Here is a 13,509-nt window from a genome sequence, read left to right on the forward strand (position 1 = left end):
GGGACGGAACCACATTCCACCATGTGACATATTGACACTAATATGGCTCATTAGCAGGCTTGGAACCTTTAGATCAACTGCACAGATCTCTGCAGAGCTAATGAAGTGAAGTAGAAGAATAGCAGGTTATCTTCTGTGGATTGCACTAGAGGGGGATGAGACATTTAGCCACTAGTCTCAGGTATTTGCTGACTGGAGGAATGATGGGATGGAGGAATCTTGGATTCCATTCCAGGCTCTGGAGGGGAGTATCTGCTCTACTGAGCAGAGACCCTTTTACCAGTTCCTCCAAGCTTGACCCCTCTGCCTTGTCCCCTCCAACCTGTCTGTTCCCCACACCTGGCTCTTCAGCGCCATTCGCTTTGCCTACCCAGCCCCAGTCTCCTCACCCAACAAGTTGCAGTCTCCCTCCAGCTCAGTTCCCATCTCCAACTCCCAGTTTCTCTCCTCTTCTTTCACCCCCGGCTCACCCAGGTTTTGTCGCAGTCTGCTCTTTCCCCCAGTCAGCTCCTGTTCCCATGCATTCAAATCTTCCACCTTTCCTCTTCCATGCTGGCTGAATGCCAGCATTGGGTCATTCAGATCCCAGAAAAGACAGCAGACAGAAGTGCCATCAAGTTGAGAGTAGGGCCTTGCTTCATTCAGCCAAGAACAGAAGCAAGGTCATCAGCCCCTGCAAAACTAACTGAAATGAAACAACCACCACTTCTCTCCAGCTACCGGGCACCCCAGGGTAGCCCCACCCCTCCCACCACACTCCAGGGCTGAAAAATGCAAGGTGGGCTCCTCTCTTCCCTCAGGCCCACTTCCACTTGCACCCTAGGGATGCGCAGAGCATGTGACCTCTCTAGCTGGGCACTGCTCATGTCAGTGTCCCCACTGCCTTGTGCTGACATCAGAGTAGCTTTTCCTAGCACTACAAAGGCAAGGAGGACAGACCTGCTTGTGAGTAGGCTCTCAAGGAAGCGCCAGCGGGGGCTCTCTCCTTTCCCCCACCCCTGTATCTTGTATCCCTCTTTCTTCATGCTTCACTTCCTCACTCCCCCTTCCCTTTACTCCATCCCACTGTTTTATTTCCACCACTCACCCACCCCCTCGCCACACCTCAATATCTGGAATTCTCCTTCCCTCTCACCCCAACCCTACTGTCTGGCTTCTACTTCGTGCCCTCCCCACCCCATTTCCCAAGATTTGGCTTTGCCAAACATGGCAGCTTGGGGAAGTGACACTGGTCAATAGCCAGACTGCCTGGACTGGTCAGTTCTGCAGCCACACACGGAGTTAATCAAGAATAGTTCATCTGGAATAACTCCCCACGTAGACAAGCCCTTACACGATGCTCAGTGTTGACACAATACCCAAATCCCTGTGCTCCATTAGTTCCTCGTCCACATGACCATGGCAAACAAACACTCACTTCGTCAGCCTGACCTTCCATCTGAAAGCCCAATGGACACCAGCCACCCCTGCATTGTTACTGAGGGAGTCATCTTCCACACTTAGAGGTTAAAAAAAGAAGTAGATCCTAATGTGTTTTATGAAACACTCGCATTGTGTCGGCACGTAGGGTGTGATCCACAACAGTACTTAAGCGTTACCACAAGCTGCAAAACCCTGTAGGCCCCTAAATTCACTCAGCACCTAAGCGTTTGCAGTAAAAGTTTCCTAGGCACTTACGCTTCTGCTCTGAGCATGCACACAGCTGCCTCACTCTAGGCACCTGGACACTGGTCTCCTGCCTACGTCCCAGCGTGAGTCACAAACCAGGAAAGACACACACACCCCGAAGTCTCATGTGGGGCCCATTCTGATAAGTAGGCTGAGAGGCTGCCTACAAGATGGAGCCCCTCAGACAAATTCACAGTAAACATCTGGTGGAAGGAACAGCTCATGGTAGGCAAAATGTAGGCACAAGTCCTATCCAGGGCTCTGGTCCAGTTTGGAAAGTCCATTCTCTCAAAGCCCGCAATTATTTCACCAACATCTGAAATGCCCACCACCTTCAAGTTCACCACAGTCCTGATTGCCTCAAGCCTCTGCCACAACCACCCCCACCCGCAGTTGTTTTTCCCTCCCCCCATGAAGAGGAGTCATGCAAGTGGATTCCTCATGTCAGCTGAGTTTGCAGCGCAGATCACAAGGAAGGAGGGGGCTAAACCATCTAACAAGAAGGGATTGTATCTCTGCTGCTTGGTCTCTGAGGGCAAGGTTTACTAGGCTGTAATGGAAGTCCTCACCTCTTGAGTGCCTCCTAGCACTGAGTATGGTACTGCAATCATTTTCCTGCTCTTGGTGCCCTCTGTTGCTGACCTCTCTAGGTGGGTCTTCAGTGGCTAAACCCTCTGGCCAACTCACCCCGGCAGGACAGACCTCTTCCCGGGTAGCAAAGAGTTCACCAAACTGTCTGCCCTCATCATGGTCATTAGCCCCATCTCTGGGCCCTTTAAATCACATTCCTCGGGTTTCTAAAGGGGCATCGTCCCCTTTTAGGGACTTTGGTCACTTTGCCAGTGGGGGAACTTGGACCCACCCCTACTCTGGGTTCCAGCTCAAGGACCCTATAGACAGCTGCTTCCATCAGCTAGTTGCTGCTGCATTCCCTGGACCTCTTCCCACCTGGGCCCTTTATCTTCGCCTGTTATTTTAGGGTGACAGCTCTCAAGTCCGCTCACTCCCAGGTCCAGTAAAGGCAGCCAGTTGAGTGCCCCTTCCTCACCCTTCTGGTCCCAGGCAGGAAGTGACCTGCTAAAGACCTGCCACAACTTTTATCTGAGCCTGTTGGGCTCTCATTGGCTGCTTCCATGGGGCCTCTCTAGGCCAGCCTCGAGGACCCACTTTCACTGCTCCTTCCTGGGGCACGGCGTAGTAGGACCACAGGGCACCCAGCAGGGGGCCCCCGAAGGGTCAGGTACACACCGTCACATAGACATAAGCGAGAAGTCCCCATATGTTTAACCTGGGTTAGCCCTAAAGGACATAGAAAGCTTGCTTATAAAAGAAGCTTCTATTACTTTTTGAAACTTAAGATTCTAACTCATTTGTGTATCCGTGTTTACCTGCTTTAACCTTGTAACTAATTCCTTTCCTTTTCCTACTTAATAAATCTTTAGATAGTTTAACGTAGGATTTGCTACAGGTGGTATCTTTGGTTTAAGATCGAAGGCAGTGTGTTTCAAAGTCTGGGTTAATTAAAAAGCATGTAAGGCACTGGGTCACCTTGCTCAGCACCCAGGGACCCTGGAGGCTCTGGTCAGCACGGCCGACCAGGACGTTAAAAGTCCCCTTGACGGTGCTGCCCAGCTAAGGCAGGCTAGTGCCTACCTGTTCCGACACCGCACTGCGCCCCAGAAGCATCCAGCAGCAGGTCCAGCTCCTAGGCAGGGAGGGGGGGCATGCGCTGCCCCCACCTCGAACACCAGCACCACACTCCCATTGACCGGGAACCAGCAAATGGGAGCTGGAGGGGAGGTGCCTGCAAGTGACAGCCATGCGGAGCCGCTTGCGCGCCTCCACCTAGGAGCTGGACCTGCTGCTGGCTGCTTCCGGAGCACAGCGCCATCTGCGGTGCCAGGACAAGCGGGAAGCCTGCCTCTGCACCACCGCTGCATCGCTGACCGGGAGCCACCAGAGCTAAGTCCGCACCCCAACCCCATTCACCAATCCCCTGCCCTATTCCTGAGCCCCCCCAAACCCAGAACCCCTTCCTGCCCCCCAAGCCCCTTAACCCTGGCCCCACCCCAGAGGCTGCACCCCCAGCCCAGAGCCCTGACCCCCTCCTGCACCTCAAACCCCTGCCCCATCCCTGAGCCCCCCCAAACCCAGAACCCCTCCTGCACCCCAACCCCCTGCCCCAGCCCACAGCCCCCCTCCCACATCCTGAACCCCTCATCCCCAGCTCTGTTGAGTCGTGGGCATCAACAATTTTCTTCGACTGGGTCCCCAGAAAAAAAGTTTGAAAACCACTGCTCTAAGGTGTAATTGACCTAGGGTAAGTGACTGGTTCTTGGGAGTGGGAGTAGCCTGAATATTGCCATGATTCTTGGTGTAAGGGACCATCTATCACACTTGTAGGCTCATCTGGTGGTGAGATAGTCCAAGGGGACTGTCTGTGACTCTGTGGTCAGCCTGTTATGGTGTCTGAGGAGTTTACACTTGAGAATTGATTGGTGAAACCTAAGCATAGAACACACAGCCAGTGTGGGGTTTGTGCCCTGCTTCCCAATAGTCTGCCCTGAGGTTGGTACAGACAGTCTTGAGTCACCGTAGGCAACTTTCCAGGAATAATTACGGTGACACTGCACCCCCATATTCTTAACAGTGATATTATTGTGATGGGTTGGATCACAGAAACCCCCTGGGAGCTGACAACTGATGTGCAAAGATTACTTCTGCCCCTGCTTTCCTGCCTTGTCAGCTTGGGACTTCAGTGCCCTGCCTGGTTTGAGCCAGATCCACTAGCCTGCTGCAAACCCAGACCCAGGTCTGAACCACATCCCCTAACAGTTGTAGGCTTAATTGAAAGCAGCTTGGGAACTGTTCCTGTCTTTAACACTCAGATGCTTAACTCCCAGTGGGTTCCAAACCCCAAATAAATCCGTGTTACCCTGTATAAAGCTTATACAAGGTAAACTCATAAATTGTTCGCCCTCTCTAACACTGATAGAGAGATATGGACAGCTGTCCCCCCTCCCCCCCCGAGGTATTAATACATACTCTGGGTTAATTAATAAATAAAAAGTAATTACAGAAAGTAGGATTTAAGTGGTTCCAAGTAGTAACAGACAGAACAAAGTGAATTACCAAGCAAAATAAACTAGAACACGCAAATCTATGTCTAATACAGTAAGAAAACTGAATGCAGATAAAAACCTCACCCTCAGAGGAATTCCAGTAAGCTTCCTTTCACAGACTAGTCTCCTTCCAGACTGGGTCCAGCAATCACTCACACCCCCTGTAGTTACTGTCCTTTGCTCCAGTTCCTTTCAGGTATCCTTGGAGGTGGAGAGGCTCTCTCTTTAGCCAGCTGAAGACAAAATGGAGGGGTCTCCCAGGGGTTTAAATAGACTTTCTCTTGTGGGTGGATACCCCCTCCTCTCTCCTGTGCAAAGTCCAGCTCCAAGATGGAGTTTTGGAGTCACATGGGCAAGTCACATGTCCATGCATGACTCAGTTTTTACAGGCAGCAGCCATTGTCAATATGCTACCTTGAAGGTCCTCATGTATACTTCTTACGTGGATTGGAGCCTTCCAAGATCCATTGTGCGTTACGTGCTCCTTGACTGGGCACTTAACTTGCAAATTCCTTTCTAAAGAAGCTGACCAAATGCCTTACTAAAGTTATTTAAAATCAAACAAGTATACATCCAATATTCATAACTTCAAATACAATAATGACACATGCATACAAATGGGATGAATAGATTCCGTAGATCATAACCTTTACAGAGATAAGTTACATGGCATATGTAGCATGAAACGTATTTCAGTTGTGTCATATATACATTCATAAGCATATTTCCATAAAGCCTTAAGGGGGCACCATCACAATTATTATGATAGGAGTATGCATAGTTATGATGCATTTTGTACAAGACAAGTCATGTGAAGTATCATTGAAAAAGTTATGATTTGCCGAATATGGTTATCCTATTTGTATGCCTGTATCATTTTTGTATCTGAAGTTATAACTATTGACTAGGGATCTGTATTTCAAATGAGCTTACTCTGGAAAACACCCACAGCCAGCCTTTCAGGTACAACAATGAAGACGCCAGACGGGGCTGATGACCCATCAGCAAAGACAATGGACTGTGGAATAGCTAAACTTTCCTGTGGGCGTTTTGGCCAGCCTGTAAGCAATGGCTGCTATAACACTGCAAGGGCATGTGACCAGACCACATGCTTCTGGACTTCATCATGGGATGTCAGTATTTTTCTACAAACCGGTCTGGGAAACAAGTTTTGAAACAAAGGGTTCCCGCCATATGCTAAAGCTATATAAGGCAGGAAGTGACATCTTCTGTTGTTCTTCACTCCCCACACAAGAAGACTCCTGGAAACACCTGGAGGAACAAAGGCTGAACTGGGGAAAGTGCTGGATCCAGGCTTTCGATATTTCTAGCCAGTGTATGGAGACCTGAGAAACCCAAGCTGTAAAGCTAATGCAGCTTGTGCCTTAAGAATCTACAAGTCTGCCTGTACCATCAGTTCGGGTGAGAATCTACTATGCATATCCAATCTATCTGGTATATTAAGCTTAGGTTACGTTTTTGTTTATTTGCTAGGTAATCTGCGTTGATCTGTTTGCTATCACTTAAAATCCATCTTTTGTAGTTAATACATTTATGTTTTAATCTAAAGCAGTGAGTCTGGAGTGAAATGCATGGGAATCTTAGCTCACAGAGGCTGCTGCATTTCCTGTCCACATTGAGGGGGAGGCGAACTGGATAATAAATTCATACTAGTTGGGTTTGGACCAGGGCAAGACGGTACAGCTCTGGGGTCCTAGGCTGGAAAGCTGGGGGTTATTTTGGCTGTAGCCTCTCTATTGTCAGTTCACATGCAGCAGCTGGTCAGAGACCCTGCATGTAACTGCAGCTGGTTGTGTCCCTACCGGTGCGTATGCTGGTGGAAGTGTAATTCAGAGATTTACCGGGGGCATGTCTGCAGCTTGACACAGCAGCACAGTGTGAGAGGGAGCCCAGGCTGGTGGGTCAGAGGGCTCAGCAGTACCCCAGTTCCAGGTGGCACCCCGGAGGGAACCCGTCACAATTACAAACAGTCCTTGGGCTTCCCCAGTTATGATCCCCAAAAAGGATGGGATCATAAAATTTTGTGTTGATTATAGAACACTTAACACTGTCACAGTTCCTGATGCATACCCTACATCCGCAACTGATGACATGTTAGACACTTTAAGAAGGGCAAAGTTCCTAAGCATCCTAGATTTAACAAGTGGATATTGCCAAATCTTCTTAGCCCTGGTATTCACTACAAGTTTAGGTCGAATTTAGCAGCGTTAGATTGGTTTAGCCCTGCACCCATCCACACTATGAAGCCATTTTTTCCAACTTTAAGGGCTCTTAAAACCAGTTTCTGTACTCCTCCCCGACGAGTGGATTAGTGCTGAAATTGACCTCGCTGAGTCAAATTTGTGGTAGTGTGGACACAATTCAACGGTATTGGCCTCCGGGAGCTATCCCAGAGTGCTCCATTATGACTGCTCTGGACAGCACTCTCAACTCAGATGCACTGGCCAGGTAGACAGGAAAAGCAAGCGAACTTTTGAATTTCATTTCCTGTTTGGCCAGTGTGGTGAGCTCATCACCAGAGGTGACCATGCAGAGCTTTTCAGCACAGGTGACCATGGAGTCCCAGAATGGCAAAACAGCTCCAGCATGGACTGAATGGGAGGTACTGGATCTGATCGCTGTATGGGGAGACGAATCCATGCTATCAGAACTCCATTTGAAAAGACAAAATGCCAAAATATTTGAAAAAGTCTCCAGGGGCAAGAAGGACAGAGGCTATCACAGGGACCTGCAGCAGTGCCGAGTGAAACTTAAGGAGCTTAGGCAAGTCTACCAAAATACCCAAGAAGCAAATGCCCGCTTGGGGTCAGAGCCCCAGACATGCCGCTTCTATGATGAGCTGCATGGAATTCTAGGGGGTGCCCCTACCACAGCCCCACCCCTGTACATGGACTTCTGCAAGGGGGGAGTCTCACACAACAGGGATGAGGATTTTGGGGATGATGAAGATGAGGAGGAGGGGGAGGTTGAAGATAGCGCACACCAGGCAAACAGAGAAACTGTTCTCCCTGACAGCCCGGAAGTGTTTATAACCTTGGATCCAATAACCTCCCAACCCAGGCTCCCGGACCTTGAAGGCAGAGAAGGCAGCTCTGGTGAGTGTACCTTTGTAAATATAATACACGGTTTAAAAGCAAGCGTGTTTAATGATTAATTTGCTCTGAAGACTTGGGATGCATTCGTGGCCAGAACAGCTACTAGAAAAGTCTGTTAACGTGTCTGGGGATGGAACGGAAATCCTCCAGGGACATCTCCATGAAGCTCTCCTGGAGGTACTCCCAAAGCCTTTGCAAAGGTTTCTGGGGAGGGCAGCTTTATTCCGTGCTCCATGGTAGGACACTTTATTACGGCAGGCCAGCAGCACGTAGTCTGGAATCATTGAATAACAAAGCATGGCAGTGTATGGTCCTGGTGTTTGCTGGCATTCAAGCAACATCCGTTCTTTATCTCACTGTGTTATCCTCAGGAGAGTGATATCATTCATAGTCACCTGATTGAAATAAGGGAATTATATTAAGGGGACATTCAGAGGTGGCCGTTACTGCTGGGCTGTTTGCCTGTGGCTGAACAGAAATCATCCCCACTGTTACCCACCCGGTGGGGGGAGGGGTGAAGCGATCATCCCAGAGAATTGTGTGTGTGTGTGGCGGGGGGGGGGGGGGGAGAATTAGTGCTGCACGTCAACCCAAAAACAGCAGCCCCTCCTTTTAAAGGGCCAACCCATTCTAAAGGGCCAACCCAACAGCTGCTTGGTATGTGAAATGAGGGTGCTGCTGTTTGAAACCATTACCACATGTTAGGAAGGTTAAAGAAGCCAAAAGACTGTGGCTTACCATGGCTCCCTGCAAGCCAAATTCTGTTGCCCACCTGCGTGTGTGATCTCCCACACCATACAGGCAGGCCCTCGATATAAGAGGTAAAATGCGACGTTGTAAAGAAACCACACGTGCTATGTAATGTTAACAGCTTGGTTCACCATGAAAGAGTCTACCCATTGTTCTCTAAAATGTCTCTTTTTAAAGACTAATCTCCCTTTTTTCCCTCCTGCAGCTGCAAATGTTTCAATGCCTGCCCCCCCCGATCATCTCCATCCTAGAGGCTATCAAAGATTAGAAATGAAAAAAAAACGCACTCGCAATTAAATGTTCTCTGAGCTCATGCAGGCCTCCCACACTGAAAGAGCCCAGCACAATGCGTTGAGGGAGACAATGTCAGAGTTCAAGAAAGCACAAAATGAATGCGAGGACAGGAGGGATGAGCGAGAGGAGAGGTGGCATCAGCATGATAGAGGAGGCAGGATGCAATGTTGAGGCTACTGGAGGATCAAACCGATATGCTCCAGTATATGGTTGAGGTGCAGGAAAGGCAGCAGGAGCATAGACCGCCACTGCAGCCCCTCTGTAACCAACCGCCCTGCTCCCCAAGTTCCGTAGCCTCCTCACCCAGACTCCCAAGAACACAGTGGGGGGCCTCCGGGCACTCTACCACTCCACCCCTGAGGACTGCCCAAGCAGCAGAAAGCTGGCATTCATGAAGTTTTGAAGTATAGTGTGGCCTTGTCCTTCCTTCCTCCCCTCATCCACCACTCCACCCAGTGCTTCCGTCCTCCCTCACCCCTCTCAGGCTACCTTCCCCGTTATTCCCCCATTTGTGTGACGAATTAATAAAGAATGCATGAATTTGAAACAACAGTGACTTTATTGCCTCTGCAAGCAGTGATCAAAGGGGAGCGGGAAGGGCGGTTGGCTTACAGGGAAGTAGAGTGAACCAAGGAGGCGAGTTTTCATCAAGGAGAAACAAACAGAGCGTTCACACCGGCAGCCTGGCCAGTCATGAAACTGGTTTTCAAAGTTTCTCTGATGTGCAGCGTGCCCTGCTGTGCTCTTCTAGCTGCCCTGGTGTCTGGCACATAATCAGTGGCCAGGCGATTTGCCTCAACCTCCCACCCCGCCATAAACATCTCCACCTTACTCTCACAGATATTGTGGGGCACAAAGCAAGCAGCAATAACAATGTAAATATTGGTTTTGCTGAGGTCTAACCGAGTCAGTAAACTGCCCCAGCGCGCTTTTAAACGTCCAAATGCACATTCTACCACCATTCTGCACTTGCTCAATCTATAGTTGAACAGCTCCTGACTACTGTCCAGGGTGCCAGTGTATGGCTTCATGAGCCATGGCATTAAGGGGTAGGCTGGGTCCCCAAGGATAACTATAGGCATTTCAGCATCCCCAATGGTTATTTTCTGGTCTGGAAAGTATCATAGGGTATGTCTACACTACGAAATTAGGTCGAATTTATAGAAGTCGGTTTTTTAGAAATCGCTTTTATATATTCGAGTGTGTGTGTCCCCACAGAAAATGCTCTAAGTGCATTAAGTGCATTAACTCGGCGGAGCGCTTCCACAGTACCGAGGCAAGCGTCGACTTCCGGAGCGTTGCACTGTGGGTAGCTATCCCACAGTTCCCGCAGTCTCCGCTGCCCATTGGAATTCTGGGTTGATATCCCAATGCCTGATGGGGCTAAAACATTGTCGCGGGTGGTTCTGGGTACATATCGTCAGGCCCCCGTTCCCTCCCTCCCCCCGTGAAAGCAAGGGCAGACAATCATTTCGCGCCTTTTTTCCTGAGTTACCTGTGCAGACGCCATACCACGGCAAGCATGGAGCCCGCTCAGGTAACCGTCACCCTATGTCTCCTGGGTGCTGGCAGACGCGGTACGGCATTGCTACACAGTAGCAGCAACCCCTTGCCTTGTGGCAGCAGATGGTACAGTACGACTGGTAGCCGTCATCGTCATGTCTGAGGTGCTCCTGGTCGCCTCTGTGAGGTCGATCAGGAGCGCCTGGGCAGACATGGGCGCAGGGACTAAATTTTGAGTGACTTGAGCAGGTCATTCTCTTTAGTCCTGCAGTCAGTCCTATTGAACCGTCTTATGGTGAGCGGGCAGGCGATACGGACTGCTAGCAGTCGTACTGTACCATCTTCTGCCGAGCAGCCATGAGATGTGGATGGCATGCAGTCCTTCTGCACCGTCTGCTGCCAGCCAAAGATGTAAAAGATAGGTGGAGTGGATCAAAACAAGAAATAGACCAGATTTGCTTCCCCCCCTCCCCTGTCTAGGGGACTCATTCTTCTAGATCACACTGCAGTCACTTACAGAGAAGGTGCAGCGAGGTAAATCTAGCCATGTATCAATCAGAGGCCAGGCTAACCTTCTTGTTCCAATAATGACAATAACTTAGGTGCACCATTTCTTATTGGAACCCTCCATGAAGTCCTGCCTGAAATACTCCTTGATGTAAAGCCACCCCCTTTGTTGATTTTAGCTCCCTGAAGCCAACCCTGTAAGCGCCCCTCCCAGCGTCAGAGCAATGGCAAACAATCGGGCATCTGAGAGTGCTGTCCAGAGCACTCACAATGGAGCACTCTGATGGGGCTAAAACATTGTCGCGGGTGGTTCTGGGTACGTGTCATCAGGCCCCCGTTCCCTCCCTCCCTCCGTGAAAGCAAGGGCAGACAATCGTTTCGCGCCTTTTTTCATGAGTTACCTGTGCAGACACCATACCACGGCAAGCATGGAGCCAGCTCAGGTAACCGTCACCCTATGTCTCCTGGGTGCTGGCAGACGCGGTACGGCTTTGCTGCACAGTAGCAGCAACCCATTGCCTTCTGGCAGCAGACGGTGCAATATGACTGGTAGTCGTCCTCGTCATGTCCGAGGTGCTCCTGGCCACGTCGGCTGGGAGCGCCTGGGCAGACATGGGCGCAGGGACTAAATTTGGAGTGACTTGACCAGGTCATTCTCTTTAGTCCTGCAGTCCTATTGAACCGTCTTATGGTGAGCGGGCAGGCGATACGGACTGCTAGCAGTCGTACTGTACCATCTTCTGCCAGGCAGGCAAGAGATGAGGATTGCTAGCAGTCGTATTGTACCATCTTATGCCAGGCAGGCAAGAGATGAAGATGGCTAGCAGTCGTACTGTACCATCTTCTGCCAAGCAGCCATGAGATGTGGATGGCATGCAGTCCTTCTGCACCGTCTGCTGCCAGCCAAAGATGTAAAAGATAGATGGAGTGGGTCAGAACAAGAAATAGACCAGATTTGTTTTGTACTCATTTTCCTCCTCCCCTGTCTAGATCACACTGCAGTCACTCACAGAGAAGGTGCAGCGAGGTAAATCTAGCCATGTATCAATCAGAGGCCAGGCTAACCTCCTTGTTCCAATAACAACGATAACTTAGGTGCACCATTTCTTATTGGAACCCTTCGTGCAGTCCTGCCTGAAATACTCCTTGATGTACAGGCACACCCTTTGTTGATTTTAGCTCCCTGAAGCCAACCCTGTAAGCCGTATCGTCAGTCGCCCCTCCCTCCGTCAGAGCAACGGCAGACAATCGTTCCGCGCCTTTTTTCTGTGCGGACGCCATACCAAGGCAAGCATGGAGGCCGCTGAGCTCATTTTGGCAATTAGGAGCACATCAACCACCACACGCATTATCCAGCAGTATATGCAGCACCAGAACATGGCAACGCGATACCGGGCGAGGAGGCGACGTCAGCGCGGTCCCGTGAGTGATCAGGACATGGACACAGATTTCTCTGAAAGCATGGGCCCTGCCAATGCATGCATCATGGTGCTAATGGGGCAGGTTCATGCTGTGGAACGCCGATTCTGGGCTCGGGAAACAAGCACAGACTGGTGGGACCGCATAGTGTTGCAGGTCTGGGACGATTCCCAGTGGCTGCGAAACTTTCGCATGCGTAAGGGCACTTTCATGGAACTTTGTGACTTGCTTTCCCCTGCCCTGAGGCGCATGAATACCAGGATGAGAGCAGCCCTCACAGTTGAGAAGCGAGTGGCGATAGCCCTGTGGAAGCTTGCAACGCCAGACAGCTACCGGTCAGTTGGGAATCAATTTGGAGTGGGCAAATCTACTGTGGGGGCTGCTGTTATGCAAGTAGCTCACGCAATCAAAGATCTGCTGATATCAAGGGTAGTGACCCTGGGAAATGTGCAGGTCATAGTGGATGGCTTTGCTGCAATGGGATTCCCTAACTGTGGTGGGGCTATAGACGGAACCCATATCCCTATCTTGGCACCGGAGCACCAAGCCGCCGAGTACATAAACCGCAAGGGGTACTTTTCGATAGTGCTGCAAGCTCTGGTGGATCACAAGGGACGTTTCACCAACATCAACGTGGGATGGCCGGGAAAGGTGCATGACGCTCGCATCTTCAGGAACTCTGGTCTGTTTCAAAAGCTGCAGGAAGGGACTTTATTCCCAGACCAGAAAATAACTGTTGGGGATGTTGAAATGCCTATATGTATCCTTGGGGACCCAGCCTACCCCTTAATGCCATGGCTCATGAAGCCGTACACAGGCAGCCTGGACAGTAGTCAGGAGCTGTTCAACTACAGGCTGAGCAAGTGCAGAATGGTGGTAGAATGTGCATTTGGACGTTTAAAGGCGCGCTGGCGCAGTTTACTGACTCGCTTAGACCTCAGAGAAACCAATATTCCCACTGTTATTACTGCTTGCTGTGTGCTCCACAATATCTGTGAGAGTAAGGGGGAGACGTTTATGGCGGGGTGGGAGGCTGAGGCAAATCGCCTAGCTGCTGGTTACGCGCAGCCAGACACCAGGGCGGTTAGAAGAGCACAGGAGGGCGCGGTACGCATCAGAGAAGCTTTGAA

The sequence above is a fragment of the Lepidochelys olivacea genome (genome assembly GCF_965140295.1).
Source record: "Lepidochelys olivacea isolate rLepOli2 genome assembly, chromosome: 21".
Classification (NCBI taxonomy): Eukaryota; Metazoa; Chordata; order Testudines; family Cheloniidae; genus Lepidochelys; species Lepidochelys olivacea.